Source organism: Anabrus simplex, chromosome 2, assembly GCF_040414725.1.
Source record: "Anabrus simplex isolate iqAnaSimp1 chromosome 2, ASM4041472v1, whole genome shotgun sequence".
Taxonomy (NCBI): domain Eukaryota; kingdom Metazoa; phylum Arthropoda; class Insecta; order Orthoptera; family Tettigoniidae; genus Anabrus; species Anabrus simplex.
The window spans coordinates 214,640,277-214,662,095 of NC_090266.1; the positions used below are offsets into that span (position 1 = coordinate 214,640,277).

Sequence of the window (21,819 nt, forward strand, 5' to 3'; positions counted from 1 at the left end):
TTCGTTGGTGGGATTCCGAATGTGCGTCTTTAGTTCGTCGCAGACAAGCTGCCTTAAAAGCTTATAGAACATCTGGCTCCTATGATCACTATATCCAATATAAAAAAATAGTCGCTTCTATACAGACTATTTTTAATGAAAAACAACGAACAGCGTGGAAAGTATTTGTCACATCCCTCAATCGACAAACCCCTCTCAAAGATATCTGGGCAGCCATCCAACATTTAAGTAATACTCATACAAATTCTGTTTCTCAATCGCACTCACGGAATTGCCCAATTTTACCACCAACTAACACCAGATTACGTGGAACCTTCTTATGAATATAGTTTAATACCTTCCTCCGACAAATTTTCTAGTCTATTACAGAATATCTCCCTCCATGAGCTAGATATGGCACTCGAACATCGAAAAGATACTAGTCCGGGCAGAGATTCTATCACCTATAAAATGTTGAAATATCTACCGTTCCACGCTAAGCAAACGCTGCTACATACATTTAACGCCATACTCGACAGCCATGCCATTCCTGTCGATTGGAACGATTTTCAAATTATACCCATCTTAAAACAAGGTAAACATCCTCAAGACCGAAACGGGTATAGAGGGATCGCTTTGGGTTCCTGCCTTCGTAAAACTTTTCAACGAATCCTCTTGCACCGTCTTCTATGGTGTTTAGAATATTATAATATACTTCCAGTGTATCAGTTTGGGTTTTTGAAAGGCCGAAGTACGGCAGACGCTCTTAATATATTTTTTACAGATTTATTACTCGCTCGCAGTCGAGGTGACGTTTTGACGGCTATATTTCTCGATATAAAAGGAGCATATGATAATGTGGACATTGGAGTACTTCTTGCCAAATTATATCAGTGGCAATTTCCTCTTCCGTTTATTAATATCATACGGCAATTATTCACCAATCGTCACATTTTTCTAAAGACTAATGGCCAGAGTCTCGATTCTCGATACACTTCTAAAGGGCTCCCACAAGGTGATATTTTGAGCCCTATCTTATATCTGTTATATACCTTTGACTTAGAGCGGGTGATTTCTCAACAGGCTAGAATCCTACAATATGCTGACGATATAGTTATTTATTCCATTAAAGCATCGGCACTTGAATCCCGTACTACCATTGAACGTACACTAACGATCCTCCATAGATGGCTTCTACAGCATAACTTAGAAATCGAATTTCAAAAATCTTCTGCAATGATCTTTACGAAGAAACGAAATTATGATCGTACTCCAATTACCTTTGGTTCCTATGAGATTCATATCAAAACTTCGATCAAATATTTAGGCATTAAAATTGATAACAAATTACTCTGGAAAGAACATATCGAATATATTCTTTCCAAATTAGAAAATAAATACCTTATCATTAAATCTCTCACTAAACGCACCTGGGGATCGGATCCATATGTCCTTCTTACGGTATATAAAAATATCATCCGGTCAGTATTCGAATATGGCTGTCATTTTCTTGATATAGCATCTAGTAGCCAACTACGCTAACTTGATACCTTTCAGTTTAAAATACTCCGCTTAATCATGGGGGCTATGTCCTCCTCCCCATCGAACGCACTTTTAGCTGAAGCATCGGAACCGCCATTAAAATTTCGACGACGACTACTCGCTAGCAAATATCTTCTTAACAAATTAAATAAATATCGCCACCCAATCATCCCGAAACTACAGCTGTTACACGAATATTATCAAAACCGGAATGTTAATGAAGAACATCAACCGGCTCTATTATGGGCATTTATCCAATTCGGTCACTTTCGTACTAGCATGGTACAAACGTTAAACCACCCGAAATACTCTATACCTTTTCGAGCTAGTACATTTAAACCTGACATTCTTCACACTATCTTCGAAACTAGTCCTCCAATACTACGAACAAATAGTCATGTCACGACCAGTCTATTTCAATTTGCGTTCAGTAGGCATAACCAAGAGCAATATATTACTTTTTACACTGATGGTTCAAAGACTCTATCCCCAACTGGTGTAGGTGCTGCATTTTACTCCCCCCAACTGGCTGTGAACAAACAATTCACTCTCCCACACCTCGCTTCTTCTTTCACAGCCGAAATTTTCGCCATACGCCAGGCTTTATTGTACATAAAATATTCTGGAATATTAAGAGCTCTCATTTGTACTGACTCCTTAAGCACCTTGATGGCTTTAGACAATCCCGAACATACCAATAATTGGTACATTCAAAATTTACGCAAATTAAGTTATGACTTGTCCCTCCGTAATGTTAAAGTATTATTCGCATGGATTCCGGGCCATTCTGGAATACACGGTAACGTCACAGCGGATATCCTAGGTAAAGAGGCCGCCCAGGGTACTGGATTGGACTACTATATCGCAGTTCCACACACAGACTTATGGGAACACTGTCGTCACTTCATCCACGATCAGTGGTGTGCAGAATGGCGCCGAACTTCTCAGTTGAAAGGTAAGCACTTATTCACGCTTATGCCTGATATTCCTAATAAACCGTGGTTCGCCTTTGGTAACTACACTCGGCGTCATATTACTACAATCATACGGCTCCGCTTAAATCATGTGTGTACGCCTGCTCATCTCTATCGCCTTAATCTTATCGAAAGTAACTTATGTCCATGCGGTCGGGCAGTAGGTACTGTCAATCATATCTTTTTTCAGTGTCAGACATATGAACATCACCGTCGCGAATTCATAGCTAAGCTTCTTCATGCGGGTTACCAACTGCCGTTAAATGTTTCGTGTTTAGTGTTTCAACCGACTTTTCGCGTTGTAGACTTAATACTTACTTTTTTAGTTACCTGTAACATCCAATTGTAACCTTTTACTTCCCTATAGGTACGAACTTTCGCATCCCAACCCCTATTTGTGGTCCGGTCTAGTTTGTTTGTAGTAAGACGTCGTGGTAGACCACACAGACGTGAAGCACTAGAACCCTGTGTCCCAGTGTTTTTGTGTTATCCTAGATAGTTTAGCCTCCATATTATTGGTAATTTCCTCAGTTTTCATTATTACCGGCTGTCATTAGCTTCATTACATAGCTAACCGTACTATCTCTTAGTGTACTAATTTCTTCTAATGTTGGTACCTCTCCCAGTCATTAATTATCCCGCAAACCAGTGACTGGACGTAGCGTCTTACGACGATGTCCAAATACTAACCAAGAAGAAGAAGAACAGAACAGAACTTCCCGAAATTTCTTGTGGTGGCTGCACTTGTTGTCAGGACAGTTCGCTTGTTTTTTGGCTCGAAATCTTGAACCTCAACGTGGTAATTTGTTTCGTATACTCTGATCTCCAAATAGCAAAATAATAGAAATTGGTTCATGCCTTTAATATTGGAGATTATGAGTTATTGGCGTTAATGTAAACGGAATACAGTGTTTTCATCATGATTTTTCCTCGTGTTGGTGTTGCTTCATCTTCAAATTCATCTTCGTCTTGGTTAGTGCACCTGATCTGGACTTCCGTTATAGTAAGATAAATTTTAGATATTCGAGGTATTTTCAGATGTCGTCATTGAACTTATTTTCAAAAATTTCCTGATTTGTCCTCGTTCAAACATGTTCATTAGGTTGGCTGTTGCCGAACTTGATTTTCCTTGTCGTTTTAGTTAGAATAAAAGTATGGTTACAATCATGAGTTGTCATGTGTAACTGGAAACACTGGGCTGGATGATTCTGGACTCTTCTTCCGAGAAGTAAGTTTTCCTTACAGCTGTTCGTATTGAAAATAATATTAAAAATTTGGAAAAGTCATTTGCGGAGTATATTAACGTCTCGGGAAGTGGATAGTTTGTATTCGGGAGATAGTGGGTTCGAACTCCAATGTCGGCAGCCCTGAAGATGGTTTTCCGTGGTTTCCCATTTTTACACTAGGCAAATGCTGGGGCTGTACCTTAATTAAGGCCATGGCCGCTTTCTTCCCGCTCCTAGCCCTTTCCTGTCCCATCGTCGCCGTAAGACCTACTTGTGCGGTGCGACGTATAGCAAATTGTATATATATATATATAGGCTATAAATTTAGTTTTGTACTAGTGGGTGAATGACACCTAGGGCTCTCACTGTCCTCCAGTTCGCCTCTCCAGCATTACTTTTATCAATCAATCAATCAATCAATCAATCAATCAATCAATCGGTCAGTGAATTATTTTTATTCTATCTTCAAGCATAGAAAATGCAATAGAAATAATCACATACATGTCTAGAAATGAATACATGGTGGAATTTTACTGTACTACTACTAATTACTAATTTCCAAATTACCGGGCGAGTTGGCCGTGCGGTTAGAGGCGCGTGGCTGTGAGCTTGCATCCGGGAGATAGTGGGTTCGAACCCCAATGTCGGCACCCCTGAGGATGGTTTTCCGTGGTTTCCCATTTTTACACTAGACAAATGCTGGGGCTGTACCTTAATTAAGGCCACGGCTGTTTCCTTCCAACTCCTAGGCCTTTCCTATCCCATCGTCGCAGTAAGACCTATCTGTGTCGGTGTGACGTAAAGCCACTAGCAATTTCCAAATTCTTTGAAAATATTTAAGAAAATGCTAGGTAAACAATTGGTAGTGAATCTGTCACCTGGGCGACATCCCTAAATGCAGGTCATTGATGATTGAGTAATTGATTGATACTGAGCGAGTTGACTTTGTGGTTACGGGCACGTAGCTATGAGCTTGCATTCGGGAGATAGTGGGTTCGAACCCCACTGTCGGGAGTCCTGAAGATAGCTTTGCGTGGGATCTCATTTTCACAGCCTCGGCAGTTTCGTTCCCACTCCTAGCACTTGCCTATCCCATCGTTGCCATAAGACCTGTCTGTGTCGGTGTGACAAACTAATTTGTTGAAAAAATAATTATGTCCTCTGTGTGGGACTTGTGCGGTGAGAGGTTAGAACGGTGGGAAAAGGGAGGTGTGGGCAGGATTGGAGGAGGGGTTTGAAGTTGTGGTAGGGGTAGATTATATTGTGTGGAATAGATAACTTATTATAATATGTGTTAACAAGTAATGGAATGATGGAGTCAATATAATATAAGAAATGTATTTTAACTTCAACCTATTCAATACAGTACAAGATGTTAACGTATTAGTTAAACTTCATTAAAATAGTTGAGACATGTTTCGCCCTATCTGTGGGGCATCATCAGTCATATCAATACATCAGAATTATAAAAATATGTTGCATGAGTGAATACATTAAAAATACAAGATCTTATCATTAACAAAATATCAAATTGATTTAAAAAATGTTACACTAGTGAACACGTTGGTGAATTTTCACTTAAACAAGGCCGTCATATGTGCAGTATTGACAATAATGGTAGTTTAAAGTCTTATTTGATGCTAACTTTGAAGACAGTATAAAATTTATATACAAATATTGTGAATGAATGCAGAATACATATAATTACAATTGCTGCACATGTATTTTACATTGTAAAATGTTGTGGAAAAGCATTCCAAATTTGTATTAATTTCCATTTTAAAAAAAAATTGACCTCAATATTACGTTCCTGATATAGTTCAATCAGAATTAGCTTCAAGAAATCTTATCAATCCCAGCTGACTTTCTAGCTTTCAACTTTTGTATCTTTTTGTAAATGTCTTTATTAAAGTAGGTAAATTTCAGTATTTTGCCAAAATTAGTCACCTCCTCTGTGTGGGCATTGTCTTTATATCCAACTATCTATACATATTGCTGACTGAATAGTTATAACTTCTGTAGGTCTTCACATATACACCCTAGTTGTTCATTAATGATCCTTGGAATCGGGCTGATGACCTAGATGTTAGGCTCCTTTAAACAACAAGCATCATCATCATCATCATCATCAAGATCCCTGGAATGCCCTTCCTTGCACCTGTCTCTGCCTTAAAGTATCTGTACATATCTTTCTATTGTTTGCTCAAAAACGTGGCTGTCATTTGAATTGATTATTTCAGAAACCAGTCAAGCGCCAAGTCTGTCATTTTTGGGAAAATGAAAAAAACTGTCTAGCATCAGACAAAATGTTATGTAGGGGTTTTAATATTTTAGCTTGAAAGTATTATATCTCTTAATAATTTCTATCTAAGGAAAAATATTTTGTGCTTATTAACTTTGATGTAAAAAACCCAGAAATAATTTCCACTTAACTGGTTTCTGAAATAAACGAGTGTTGCAAACGTCTTTTAAAGGGATAATTCTTGAATTTTGAAGGGATTTTGTCATAAACCACATATTTGCTTTAAAAAAATATTTTAATAGGTTTAGACTGTATTGCTGATACAAAAGGATGAAATCAACAATGCCTGCTCATCATGACAAGAGGTAATCAGTCCTCATAAACAAGCTCCACAGCACATTCTGTCTCTGTAGTAGGCCATTGTAAAATGCTGTTATAAAAGTGTTCATATTCCATCAGGTAAGGTTTTAAGGCATTTAGTTCACATATCTTCTTGATATTGATGGGCACATAAAACAAACAGTAACAAAGAATATTGTAGGGCTCAGACCAGGTATTTCCCTGTCTGAGTAAGAAATATAACCTTCTCCCCTTGCATTCCAAATAATAATACACGTGTGAGTTTGTTTGTCTACCACTCCTCGTTTCATTTTTAGATACAAGTTCGTCTTCTGAATTTTTTTATTTTGCTAGTGGCTTTACGTCGCACCGACACAGATAGGTCTTATGGCGACGACGATAGGAAAGGCCTAGGAGTTGGAAGGAAGCGTCCATGGCCTTAATTAAGTTACAGCCCCAGCATTTGCCTGGTGTGAAAATAGGAAACCACGGAAAACCACCTTCAGGGCTGCCGACAGTGGGATTCGAACCCGCTTCTGAATTTTCAGACATATCACTAAGAATATAAAAAAACACTGCACTGAACAAAAGAAACACTTTTTGAATCAGTTGTTCACAAAACTAAGAACATGCGATTCCAGAAACACAACAATGACAACAAAAACAGATGAACAGCTGGTTATCCTGGATTCAGAACAGCAGTGCCAACTGGAAAGGTACCAGCAGCTTACCGCAGAAATGAACCACGCGGTGTCACTTAACTGGTTTCTGAACTAAATACAAAATTCAACGTAATGCCTGACCATTATAGGATGACGTTTCTTGGCTGAATTCAATTTAGTAGTTAGCTCCTTCAATCTCTCCTTACTCCTGCAACCATTCCTAACTCTCTTTCTATGGCTACACAGTGCAAGTGTAGGAACTGTGGGTGTGGCCAGGCATTAAGGAGTATGAAGGAGGAGTTGGAGAGTTTGAGGGAGATAATTAGGATTCTCTCAGAAGACAGGAAGGAAAGTAGGCCTCCATCAAATAATGTACAGGATACAGTAGGTGCAAAGGAGGGATGGAAAGGAAATGGGGGAATTGTAGAAGACAGGTGGTCTAATGTTTTAAGGGGAAGGAAATTGCAGGCTAAGGGCTCTGTTCAGGATCAGAATTCAGAACAGGTGTCTGTGAGAAATCGGTACTAGTCACTCCAGGTAGAACAACCGAGGAAAGATGAGGAAAAAGGAACTGCTGCTGATATGTGTGGAAGTGGGAAGAAGGGAAAAGGTAAGAAAGGGAAATGTAGTGTAGTGGAAAGGAAAGGAAAAGACAGGTGGAACAGGGTCAAGGGTGGGAGAAAAGAGACGAGGAAGTAGCTTCTGCAGCAGTGAGAGAAGATAGGGTTGACCGGGAGGGGAGGGGTTCAAATGAGTTGGGTAGGGTTGAGGCTCTGGTCATGGGAGATTCCATCGTTAGACATGTGGGGAAAGTGTGTGGAGGAAAGGGAACCAGGGTAGAGTGTTATCCAGGAATCAGCTTGAGGCAGATGTTGAGGAAAGTAGAAGAGAAGGAGGAGGGAAAGGAGAAGGTGGTAGTGTTTCACGTTGGTACTAACAACGTAAGGCAATCAGGTATGAGTACCAACATAGTTGGGGATGTGTGGGATCTGGTAAATGCAGGACGGATGAAGTTTAAGGAGCGGAGATTGTTATCAGTGGAATACTGTGTAGGAGGGATACTGACTGGAAGGTGATTGGGGATTTAAATGAGACTATGGAGTGGGTATGTGGGAAACTGGGAGTGAGATTTCTAGATCCTAATGGGTGGGAAGGAGACAGGGATCTGTGCTCAGATGGTCTTCACTTAAACCGCAGTGATACATATAAGTTAGGAAACTTGTTTAGAAGGGTTATAGGCAGGTACATTCAGGGAAACGGGGTGGCCTAGGGAGCGGTGATAAGCGAACAGGGAACTAGAAATCAAGTAGGGATGACATAAATATGTTGGTGCGCAACTGTAGAAGCATTGTAAGCAAAAGAATCAAATTAAGTAATTTAATAGATATATACTTACCAGATATTGTAATAGGAGTTGAATCGTGGCTGAGAAATGATATAATGGATGCAGAAATATTCTCACGGAACTGGAGTGTGTATCGTAGAAATAGGATAGGAATGGTAAGAGGGGGAGTATTCATTCTGGTGAAAGAAGAATTTGTAAGCTACGAAAAAGTTACGGATGAAAAACATGAAATTCTGGGTGTAAGGCTCATCTCTAAAGATAATAGGCAACTTGATGTCTTTGGAGTGTACAGACCGGGAAAGGGTAGCGCTGACGCTGATTCAGAATTATTTGATAAGATAATCAGCTATGTGGGAAACGATAAGGAAAGGGACGTGATTGTAGTGGGTGATCTCAATTTACCAAATATCAATTGGGAAGTTAATGTGAACGACAGGAAGCATGAACAACAAATGACAAATAAGTTAATATGGGAAGGGCACCTGATTCAGAAAGTGATGGAACCAACTAGAGGGAAGAATATTTTGGATGTGGTGCTAATAAAATCAGATGAGCTCTATACAGAGAAACCGAAGTAATAGATGGTATTAGTGATCACGAAGCTGTTTTTGTCGTAGTTAAAAATAAATGTGAAAGAAAGGAAGGTATTAAAATTAGGACTATTAGTCAGTACCAAATGGCTGATAAAACAGGCATGAGGGAGTTTTTAAAAAGTAACTATGATTGCTGGAAAATGGTAAATAAAAATGTAAACAGACTCTGGGATGGGTTTAAAGCAATTTTTGAGGAATGTGAAAATAGGTTTGTACCTTTAAAGGTGGTAAGGAATGGTAAAGATCCACTATATTATAACAGAGAAGTAAAGAGACTAAGAAGGAGGTGCAGGTTGGAATGAGTTAGAAATGGTTATGGAAATAAGGAGAAATCAAAGGAACTTACTAGGAAATTGAATCTAGCAAAGAAGTCAGTTAAGGATAACATGATGGCAAGCATAATTGGTGGTCATACAAATTTTAGTGAAAAATGGAAGGGTGTGTATAGGTACTTTAAAGGCAGAAACAGGTTCAAAGAAGGACATTCCAGGAATCATTAATGAATGAGGGGAGTGTGTACGCGAGGATCTTCAAAAGGCAGAATTATTCAGTCAGCAGTATGTAAAGATTGTTGGTTACAAGGATAATGTCCAGATAGGGGATGTGAGTAATACTAAAGAAGTATTAAAATATACCTATGATAACAATGACATTTACGGTAAGATACAAAAGTGGAAAACTAGAAAAGCAGCTGGAATTTATAAGATTTCTGCGGATATACTAAAGGCAGTGGGTTGGGATATAGTACCATATCAGAAATACTTATTTGATTATTGTTTGGTTGAAGGAGTTATACCAAATGAATGGAGAGTTGCTGTAGTAGCCCCTGTGTATAAAGAAAAGGGTGATAGACATAAAGCTGAAAAGTACAGGCCAGTCTGTTTGACATGCATTGCATGTAAGCTTTGGGAGAGCATTCTTTCTGATATTAGATATGTTTGCAAAATTAATAACTGGTTTGACAGAAGACAGTTTGGGTTTAGGAAAGGTTATTCCACTGAACCTCAGCTTGTAGGATTTCAGCAAGATATAGCAGATATCCTGGATTCAGGAGGGCAAATGGACTGTATTGCGATTGACCTATCTAAGGCATTTGATAGGGTAGATCATGGAAGACTACTGGCAAAAATGAGTGCTATTGGACTAGAAAAAGTGACTGAATGGGTGGCTATATTTCTAGAAAATAGAACTCAGAGGGAATTAGAGTAGGCAAAGCTTCATCTGATCCTGTAATAATTAAGAGGGGAATTCCTCTATGCAGTATTATTGGACCTTTGTTTTCTTATATATATCAATGATATGTGTAAAGAAGTGGAATCAGAGATAAGGCTGTTTGCAGATGTTGTTATTTTGTACAGAGTAATAAATAAGTTACAAGATTGTGAGCTGCTACAGGGTGACCTCGATAGTGTTGTGAGATGGGCAGTAGGGTTTGGTATGATGATAAACGCGGTTAAAAGTCATTTTGTGAGTTTCACAAATAGGAAAAGTCCTCGGTTTTAATTACTGCGTTGATGGGGTGAAAATTCCTTTGGGGGATATTGTAAGTACCTGGGTGTTAATATAAGAAAAGACCTTCATTGGGGTAATCACATAAGTATGATAGTAATAAAGGGTACAGATCTTGGCACATTGTTATGAGGGTATTTAGGGGTTGTAGTAAGGATGTAAAGAAGAGAGCATATAAGTCTCTGGTAAGACCCCAACTAGAGTATGGTTCCAGTGTATGGGACCCTAACCAGGATTACTTGATTCAAGAACTGGATAAAATCCAAAGAAAAGCAGAAAAGCAGCTCAATTTGTTCTGGGTGATTTCCGACAAAAGAGTAGCGTTACAAAAATGTTGTAAATTTTGGGCTGGGAAGACTTGGGAGAAAGGAGACAGGCTGCTCGATTAAGTGGTATGTAGGATGCTAAAGGGTTTAAGGGTTCCGAGCTGTCAGTGGAGAGATGGCGTGGGAGGACATCAGTAGATGAATAAGTTTGAGGGTGTCTTTAAAAGTAGGAAAGATCACAATATGAAGATGAAGTTGGAATTCAAGAGGACAAATTGGGGCAAATATTCGTTTATAGGAAGGGGAGTTAGGGATGGGAATAACTTACCAAGGTAAATGTTCAATAATTTTCCAATTTCTTTGCGATAATTTAAGAAAAGGCTACTAAAACAACGGATAGGTAATCTGCCACCTGGATGACTGCCCTAAATGCAGATCAGCAGTGATTGATTGATTGATTTCTCATTTGCACATCTTCCTAATCTCTTTATTTCCCTGTTATAATATAGTGGGTCCTTACTATTCCTTACCACTTTTAAAAGTACATACCCATTTTCACACTCCTCAACAATTGCTTTAAACCCATCCCATAGATGGTTTGCATTTTTATTTACCTTTTTTATTGATCATGAATGCTTTTTAAAGATTTCGCCATGCCCCTCTTATCGGCCATACGGTATTGCCTAATAGTCCTACATTTTCAACATTCTTTCTAACACTTTTTTTTAACAATGACAAAGACAGCTTCATGATCACTTATACCATCTATCACTTTACTTTCCGTATAGAGTTCATCTGGTTTTATCAGAACCATGTCCAGGATATTTTTCCCTATAGTTGGTTCCATCACTTTCTGATTCAGCTGTCTGTCCCATAATAACTTACTCACCATTTGTTGGTCATACTTTCTGTCATTTGTATTCCCTTCCCAGTTAACATCTGGCAAGTTCAGATCAACCGGTTCATAATGTTCCTTCCTGTGTTTTTCCCCAGATAGCTGATTATCTCGTGAAATAATTCCGCATGAGCGTCAGCCGTGCCAGGTCTGTACACACAAAAACATCTAGTTGCCTATTATCTCTACAGATAAGTCTTACCCCTAGAATTTCATGTTCCTTATCCTTAACCTTTTCGTATCTTAAAAATTATTCTTTTACCAGTATAAGTACTCCCCCTCCTGCCATTCCTAAGTTGTCTCTATGATAAACACTCCAGTTCCATGAGAAAATTTACATACCGAGCTTGATAACTGCAGTCGCTTAAGTGCAGCCAGTATCCAGTATTCGGGGGATAGTGGGTTTGAACCCCACTGTCGGCAGCCCTGAAGATGGTTTTCTGTGGTTTCCCATTTTACCTTAATTAAGGCCACGGACGCTTCGTTCCCACTCCTAGCCCCTTCCTGTTCCATCATCACCATAAGACCTATCTGTGTTGGTGCGACGTAAAGCAACTTGAAAAAAAAATACAAATTATAGTTGAATCAATTTTATTTTAACATTGCAAACAATTTTTAGCCAAATTTTCAAATTGTAAAAACTGTGTTTTGGATGTCAATGTGTTTTAGAATTAAGAGTTAATCCATTTTAACATTGCAAATCATATTGTCATAATTTTTAATGTGTATATTATTCTTGTTTTAAATATTATCACTGAAATTAGATTTACATTCAATGTAAAGAAATTTGTAACAACAACCCAAATATGACAAACCTTGAGGCAATTGTATAGGCTGATGATGCTTGTGAATAAAAGCGAAACATGTCCCGGTAAATTAGTGTTGTAACATTACAACTTAGCAACACAAACTGTAATTTGTATTGAAAAGGTAGATCAAAATAACCAACAAATTGTTACTATGTCATAGCATAGTTCAATACAGGTCTAATAATGAGATTAGTTACATGTAAATAGGAATTGTGCCGGCTGCCAAAGCCTGTCACACTCCTCTGGGGCAATGGATAATGAATGACAAATGAAGTGAAATTATATTGGACAGTGTTGCTGGAATGAATGATGACAGGGAAAACTGGAGTGTCCGCGATTTGAACCACGGAACCCTGCTGTGAGAGGCCGGCGCGCTGCCACCTTAGCAACAGAGGCTCCTTATAGTACATTATGAACTGTAAAATCAACTGGTTTCACATCCTTTTACACCCCTCCGCCGTTAAGTTTATTTACCCCCCCCCCAAAATAATTAAAAGAATGCATGTTTCCAAACACCAATGTTCACTTCTATTACCTTCAATTTTGAGATATAAGGATCCCCATAAAAATAATTCACTTTTTTCACTTCCTTTCACACTCCTCCTCCCCCCCCCCCCCAAGCGAATTTTCCGGCAAAGGAACTTGTTTCTTTAACACTTTAGCGTCGACGTGTACATTTGCTTTTTCCACGGTAAACTGCTGAAATGCCGTATACATTTTTCAGGTTGTGGGCTACGGATGTTCGTAATTTCATTCGTAGATGATAATCAAAGACATATTTTATGTTCAAAGTTACTATTTTTGTGTCCCCCCATTGGGGTGACATATGGTTATTAGGTTGACTATGCAACAGAGAAAGCGCCTCTTTATCTTTGTTGTTGTGGAACACTGTGCTCTGTACTGTGAGCTGTTGATTTACACGCCTTTCAAAATTAATTCATGTTATGTGTTTCTGTGTTGAGTAAGCCATGTTTACCGATAGAGAGATAGAACAACAACCTGAAAAGGGTTCGAGTGTTGAATCAAGAGATGTTGACATTTAGGATTTGCAATGTGATGCCACCTTTTCCGAGTCAAAATTCAACAGTAGTTTGTGTAGTGAGGACACTAGCAAAGATTCCGGTGCTGCATCGGGCAATGATTCAACCAAATCATCAGCCAGTGACAATTACTGGGGAACATTCCCAGGTTTGCAGAAACATTTTTTTTATTCACACGTAGCCCCGGTTTACAATTTCATCTGAGTGCTAAATCTCAACCAGTATGTAAGAATAAAGCAATAATAGACTCCAATCCACATTATTTTCCTTGCCATTAATAATTGAATTCTGATGGTTGCGTATCTGTCAGAGAAATTCCACTGTTTGTTGCGCAATGCCCAGCGTGCTGAGAAAGGAATGGGCACTGCGCTGCACTCTATGAACACCTTACGTTAACAAGCAATGCAGTACAACAGCGAATGGTAGCGCTAGTTTCGTGCGACAGCCTAAAGTTGAAAGGCCTGGACACACTGCCGTGTCACCCCATGAGGGGTGACATACTATATTTTGTATGAGGGTCCGTCACCCCACATGGGGTGATATCGTCTTCAAAGTGTTAATAGTAAAGGATCTTCTAAATACCAATTATCACGACTCTAACTTCTTCAGTTTTTGATTTATGTGTCCTCATGAAAGGAATTCAACTCCTTTTCACTCCCGCCCCCCAAGATGATTTCCTCCCCCAAAATGCGTTTTTCTTTGTTTTTAAATACCAGTATAAAATACCAATTTTTCACGTCTGTAACAAGTTTTTATTAGACGTAAGTATTCTCATACAATTAAGTCAATTAAATTTTCAATTCTTTCACCCCCCTCCCCGGCCTTAATTGGATTTCCGAGAATACATGTTTCTTTGCTTTTAAAGCAGATTCCAAATATCAAATTTCACGCCTGTAACATCTTCATTTTTGAGATATCAGTAGCCGAATTAAAAAACCATTTTCAGTCACATTTACCCTCGCTCCTCCACCCAAGTGGTATTTCGTAAAACTAAAAATAACGTTTCTTGATTTGTAATAGAGATAAAAAATACGATTTTTCACTTCGGTAACATGTTAAGTTTTTTGATATAAACTGTAGAAATTCTCATTTTAAAATTTCACTCCCTTTTTAGATCCCCTTATGTGGAGTTTCCAAAAACAAATCACCTATGTTTCTTTACATTTACAGGAGATTCCAAATACCACTTCTTATGTCTGTAACATTTTACGTTTCTCAGGTATTCTGTAGATATAGTCTTTCAAAAAATTCACCCCAATTTGTCGCTCCTGTATAACCGCCATTAAATGGATTTTCCAAAAAACAAAAAAGAAATAAATGTTTCTTTATTTTTAAAGGAGATCCCATATACAAATTTTCAGTTCTGTAATATCTTCGGTTTCTGAGATATATGTATCCTCATTAAAGGAATTCAACCCATTATTCACCCTTTTACACCCTTCCCGTTGGGATTTACAGAAAACAAATTAATATGGGTTCCTTTATTTTTAAAGGAGATTCTAAATATCAATTTTTACATGTGCAAACTTTTAAAGTTTTGAGATATAGATATAGTCATTTTAAAAATCCACCCCCTTTTCACTCCCACTATTTGGATTTTCCAAAAGCAAAAAAAAAGAGTTTCTTTATTTTTAAAAGGGATCCCAAATACCAATATTCATGTCTGTAATATCTTCAGTATCTGAGATATAAGTATCCTCATTAACGGCATTCAACCCCTTTTTCACCCCTCCTATTGGGATTTTCCGAAAACAAAAAATACGTGTTACTTTATTTTTAAAGGTGATTATAAATACCAATTTTTACATCTGTAAACTTTTCAAGTTTTAAGATGTAGATACACTGATTTTAAAAGTTTACCTCCCTTTTCAACCCCCCGTATTTGGATTTTCCAAAAACGAAAAAATACTTGTTTCTTTATTTTTAAAGTAGATTGTAAGTACCAATTTTCAGGTCTGTAATATCTTCAGGTTCTGAAAAATAAGTAGCCTCATTAAAGGCATTCAACCCATTTTTCACCCTTTTCCACCCTTCCTATTGGGATTTACCGAAAACAAAAAAATACGTTTTTCTTTATTTTTAAAGGAGATTCTAAATACAAATTTTTACATCTATAAACTATAAAAGTTTTGAGATATAGATACACTCATTTTAAAATTTCACCCCCTTAGCGACGGAATATCCAAAAATCCTCTCTTAGCGAGCACCTACATCTTAGTATGGATGTATCCCCAAAATTTCAATTCTTTATGTCCAGTAGTTTTGGCTCGGCGATGATGAATCAGTCAGTCAGTCAGGACAAGTTCTTTTATATATATAGATGCTGTAATAATGTAAAATGCTGGTAGTTAAATGCTGAAATATCGAAAGGGTTACATACACGAGGATAACGCACGAATGTAGCAGGCAAGATACTGTCTAATAAAATAACTACACTACAATTCTCAACTGCATTTAGGTTTGTCATAATTATAACAGGTTAAGTGAAACAGTGGAGCTGGAGTTAAAACTAAATTCTTGGTACTTGAGGTATTATTTTTTTATTTTTCTACTTACACGCTAACAGAAGAGAGATTTTTACCATTCTAGACAAATATTTTGCAATGATACAGTAAGCACGATAAGCATATGTCCTAATTATAACAGTCTAGCTGAAACAATAGGACTGGTGTTAAAGCTAAATAATTGGTACGTGATACTAATTCTAAACTGTGTTTAGACTTATCCAAATTACAGTATGGTTAATTGAAAGAACAGAAATGTAGTTAAAACTAAATCCTTATTAGAAAGTTTTAGAATGTTTACAGCTGGGCTGAGTGGCTCAGATGGTTAAGGCGCTGGCCTTCTGACCCCAAAGTGGCAGGTTCGATCCTGGCTCAGTCCGGTGGTATTTGAAGGTGCTCAAATATGTCAGCCTCGTGTCGGTAGATTTACTGGCACGTAAAAGAACTCCCGCGGGACTGAATTCCGGCACCTCTGTGTCTCAGAAGACCGAAAATGTAGTTAGTGGGATGTAAAGCAAATAACATATTTATTATTATTAGAAAGTTTACAAGACCTTGAAATTTTGCAAAAGCTTTAACCCTCGAAGTGGCAGTCATTTATCCTGTAATGGCAGCGATATCTTACCGGTGTTGCAGACTCTTGGTATAAATTGTGTTAAAAATCGTTGACTTGTTATACATACATAAACAGCACACCCTTTTATCCTCAAAAGTACAAGGAATAAGATGATGATGATACTAAAGCTGTTATTTATCATCCACAAAGTGTAAGACCAAAAATATGTTGAATTTGTTTATATTATTTATTTTTGCAAAACTTTTGCTATATATAAAATGTTTATATTTAGGTAAATTTTAAAAAAAATGACATATACAAAAGAAGCACCAGTTCATAGTAAATAGGTGCGTACCAGTATATAGTTTATAATACTGTTCTTAGCTGGAAAAATTATACAACAATGTATACAGCAATTGTATGCTACCACTTGTACATTTCACTCAGTCACTTGGGTGGGTCTTTCTTTTTACTCCATGATTGTGAGGCCTCCAGAAGTGCACTAGTTTATAACACTCCTGGTGAATACCACCATTACATCCTCGACACCAGAATGTAGACTTCTTCTTCTTCTTCTTTACTTTCAAGCACACAACACATAGGCGATTGTTATTCTGTGGCAATATTTCGAGAGCATGAGGGGGGCCTCCTGCATGACCTGTTGGCCTCACAACTGGAATTGGGAACTGTTCATTTAGCAATCCCCTAACTATAGTGATCATGAAGTCTCATCTTGCTAAAGGCTTATCAGTGTTCTTTATGTACAGGACGTATGTGTCAAATAATGTCATATCTAGAAGATTTGAAAAAACTGCTTCCAGTACCTTCTAGAGGGTCTGGAACAAGTGGCATGGAAAATGCACTTACCTTTATTATCTACACCTCCCATGAAGTTATTGTACTTATGAATCAGTAGTGGTTTCAACCCCTCATTTTTTCTTGTTTTCGTCTCTTTATAAGCAACCAGTAGAGCGTTACCTTGCCTAAAGTAAACGATTTGCCTAGGTTCAAGTTTTGTACCTAAAACAATCTGAGACAGTCCCTTTGAAGATTTATTCACTGTTCTTGTGAGGAAATGATTCAGTATTGCTGAGATGAGTGCATATCAACACTTCAGATTGATATCAGAAGGAAAACTGGCGACTAAATATAGCTGGCTCAACTGAGACATTCGTGTGGCCGGCGGCTGAGTATGTAGCAGCTAGCACAAGACAGCGGAATTATGACGCTACTTTGGCAACGATTTACACTAGATTAGTGTAAGATGTTATTATACAAACTATTTCATGATTATGGCCGAACATTTCTCCTTCAATTAATTTGTAATTAGCACATTTCGATGAATAATAATAAGATTATCGAAATAAAATAAAGAGCATGTCAAAAACGCCTGATATCAGGCGTTGCCACTGGGCAAACGCATAAAACGCCTGATATCAGGCGCTTGCCACTTGGAGGGTTAAGTACTTGGGAAGCAAATGGATACAGGATTGGTCATATGCAGCAGAGACCTAGACAATGATGAAAAGACAGAAGAGTAAAATCCAGGCTGGTGAGATGACATTTTGAAAAGTATGATTAGGGAAGACAAGAAAGGACAGGGTAAGAAATGGGAATGTCGGGAAGTAAATATGTGCAGGAAACCTTTCAGACAGAATGAATAAGTAAACTGAGGTGATTTGGACATGTTAAGAGGATGGAAGACGGAAGGACACCGAAGCGGATGATGGAGGCTAAGGTTGAAGGAAGGAGAACAAGAGGCAGACCCAGGCTTAGGTGGTTGGACTCGATCAAGAACAACATAATAAGAGGGAACCTGAACTGGAACACACTTGAGGAGCAGCAGTGGTAGTTGGATAGAGAAAGATGGAAAAGTGCCCTTAATGTCCCAACCCAGCTGGAATTGGAAAAAGGAAATTATTATTATCAATCATGATGGCGAGTAAAAGGAATTGATGGTGACAGTCAGCCTATTGCAAAAATATGACTTTTGTCAAAGTAAATACAAGGATCAGACAAGGATACAATCTTCAGTCCTTATCATTTATAGTTTATATGGATCATTTACTGAAAATAATTTTGTGGTTGGCTGGGATTCACTTGGATGGAAATATTGCCAGCAGTTTGATTTCGCTAATGACTTGGTAGTAATCACAGAAGGTGCTTATAAACTTGCAATTTAATTTCTTGTTACTTGGAAAGTAGTTCTTTGTACATGGGATAATAATCAGCTTTTCCAAGACTAAAGTGTTGTTGGTTGGAAGAAACTTTAAAATATTGACAAACCCATTAAAAAAAAAAAAAAAAGATTACTGAGCGAATTGGCCGTGCAGTTATGGGTGAACAGCTGTGAGCTTGCATTCGGGAGATAGTAGGTTCGAACCTCACATTCAGCAGCCTTGAAGAGGTTTTCCGTGGTTTCCCATTTTCATACGAAGCAAATGCTGGGGCTGTGTGTTATTGCCACGGTCGCTTCCTTCCCATTCCTAGCACTTTCCTGTCCCATTGTCACCATAAGACCCATGTGTAGTCTGCGCAACGTAAAGCAAGTTGTAAAAGAAATCCAACTGGTTAGAAGTCATACTTTACAGTGTCAGTTTGTTTACAGTCAGAATGTGAAGAGCTTTTGGTCAAGTGAGCACTGTTTTGCAATATATAAAGTTTGAACTAGTTGTTTTTTGTCTCACACAGATATGAAATGAGAGTGGTTGAACCATTTATGTATTTAGGATATATATTCTATCAGGATGACAATATACCAAGGGTAAAACAAAAGTGGCATAGTGAGTTGCAGTTTTGATAAACAGTATTTCGTTCGAAGATGAGGATTTAAAAACAATCTGATCCTTACATTGCTCAATTTTTAAACTGCTGTATGGTTGTGAAAACTGGTAGAGGTGGGATATCTGATGCATAATCTATGAACCATGTGACCTTGCCGCGGTGGGGAGGCTTGCGTGTCCCAATGACACAGATAGCCGAGCTGCAGGTGCAACCATATCGGATTTGTATCTGTTGAGAGACCCGAATAACGAATGGTTCATCGGAAGGGGGGTAGCAGCCTTTCGGAAGTTGCAAGGGCGGCAGTCTAGATGATTGACTGATATGGCCTTGTAATAATACTCAGCATGGCTTAGTTGTGCTGATACTGCTACACGGCTGAAAGCAACAGGAAACTACAGCTGTAACTAACTCCCGAGGACATGCAGCTCTCTCTGTATGAGTGATGTACTGATGATGGCTTCCTCCCGGGTAAAATATTCCAGAGGTAAACTAGTCCCCCGTTCTGATCTCCGGGTGGGGACTACACGAGGGAGGGTGATCATCAGGAAGATGGATACTGACATTCTGCGAGTTGGAGCGTGGAATTTTAAAAGTTTGAATCGTTGTGGCAGTTTAGAGAATCTGAAAAGGGAGATGGATAGACTAAAATTAGATGTAGTTGGTATAAGTGAAGTACTTTGGCAGGAAGAACAGGATTTTTGGTCAGGCGACTACCGAATTATCAACACGAAATCAAACAGGGGAAATGCAGGAGTTGGTTTAATAATGAATAAGAAAATAGGGCAGCAGGTAAGCTACTATGACCAGCATAGTGAAAGAATTATTGTCATCAAGATTGACACCAAACCAATGCCCACCACAGTAGTGCAGGTCTATATGCCTATTGGTTCAGCGGATGATGAGGAAATCGAAAGAATATATGAAGAGAGAGAAGATTTAATACTATATGTAAAAGGTGACGAGAATCTAATAGTGATGGGAGGCTGGAATGCAGTGGTAGGCCAAGGAGGAGAAGGCAGTACAGTAGGAGAATTCGAATTGGGACAAAGGAACGATAGAGGAAGTCGGCTGGTTGAATTCTGCACTGATCATAATTTAGTCCTTGCCAATACTTGGTTCAAACACCACAAACGACGGCTGTATACGTGGACGAGACCTGGAGACACTGGAAGGTATCAAATAGACTTCATTATGATTAGGCAGAGATTCAGAAATCAGGTATTGGATTGCAAAACTTTCCCAGTAGCTGACGTGGACTCTGACCACAACTTGTTGGTCATGAAATGCCATCTGAAGTTGAAGAAATTGAAGAAAGGAAAAAATGCAAAAAGATGGGATCAAGACAAGTTGAAAGAAAAGAGTGTGAGGGATTGTTTTAAGGAACATGTGGCACAAGGGCTAAATGAAAAGGCTGAAGGAAACACAAAGAGGAAGAGTGGATAGTCATGAAAAATGAAGTCAGTAGGGCTGCTGAAGAGATGTTACGAAGGAAGAAAAGATCAACTATGAATCAGTGGATAACTCAGGACATACTAGACCTGATTGATGAAAGACGAAAATACAAGAATGATAGAAATGAAGAGGGCAGAAAAGAATACAGGCGATTAAAGAATCAAGTGGATAGAAAGTGCAAGGTAGCTAAGGAAGAATGGCTGAAGGAGAAGTGTAAGGATGTCGAAGGTTGTATGGTCCTGGGAAAGGTAGATGCTGCATACAGGAAAATCATGGAAACCTTTGGAAAAAGGAAATCTAGGTGTATGAATATTAAGAGCTCAGATGGAAAGCCACTTCTAGGGAAAGAAGACAAAGCAGAAAGATGGCAGGAACATATCCAACAGTTGTACCAAGGTAAAGATGAAGATAATTTGGTTCTGAAACAAGAAGAGGCTGTTGATGCTGATGAAATGGGAGACCCAATTTTGAGGTCAGAGTTTGACAGAGCTGTGAGAGACCTAAATAGGAACAAGGCACCTGTAATTGACGACATTCCTTCTGAATTACTGACTGCCTTAGGAGAAAGCAGCATGGCAAGGTTATTCCATTTAGTGTGTAAGATGTATGAGACAGAAGTCCCATTAGATTTTCGGCAGAATGTTGTTATACCTATTCCCAAGAAAGCCGGTGCTGACAAGTGTGAAAACTACCGCACCATTAGTTTAGTATCTCGTGCCTGCAAAATTTTAACACGTATTATTTACAGAAGAATGGAAAAACAAGTTGAAGCTGAGTTAGGAGAAGATCAATTTGGCTTCAGAAGAAATGTAGGAACACGTGAAGCAATCCTGACTTTACGTCTGATCTTAGAGGATGGAATCAAGAAGGACAAGCCCACATACATGGCATTCGTAGATGTAGAAAAGGCATTCGATAATGTTGATTGGACCAAGCTATGTCGAATCATAAAGTCGCTCACGTATCCCATACGGATTCTGAAGGGATTGGGATCAGATACCGAGAACGAAGAATTATCTACAATCTGTATAAAAATCAGTCTGCAGTGATAAGAATCGAGGGCTTTGAAAAAGAAGCAGCAATCCAGAAAGGAGTAAGGCAA

The 21,819-nt window shown here is 38.5% G+C and overlaps 1 protein-coding gene across 4 annotated transcripts in view; it reads left to right on the forward strand.

Moving 5' to 3' along the window:
- The first annotated feature begins 3,240 nt into the window (after window positions 1-3,240).
- LOC136862755 (aprataxin and PNK-like factor) overlaps window positions 3,241-21,819 on the forward strand; it is a 175,544-nt gene continuing 156,965 nt past the window's right edge. Inside the window, exon 1 of one of the 4 annotated variants that reach the window (XM_067138988.2) lies at window positions 3,241-3,498. The gene's annotated coding sequence lies outside the window, so the exon portion shown is untranslated. Of the gene's footprint in view, window positions 3,499-3,564; window positions 3,724-21,819 lie in introns of those variants that run through there. The other 3 variants (XM_067138987.2, XM_067138989.2, XM_068226509.1) reach the window with 3 other exon arrangements.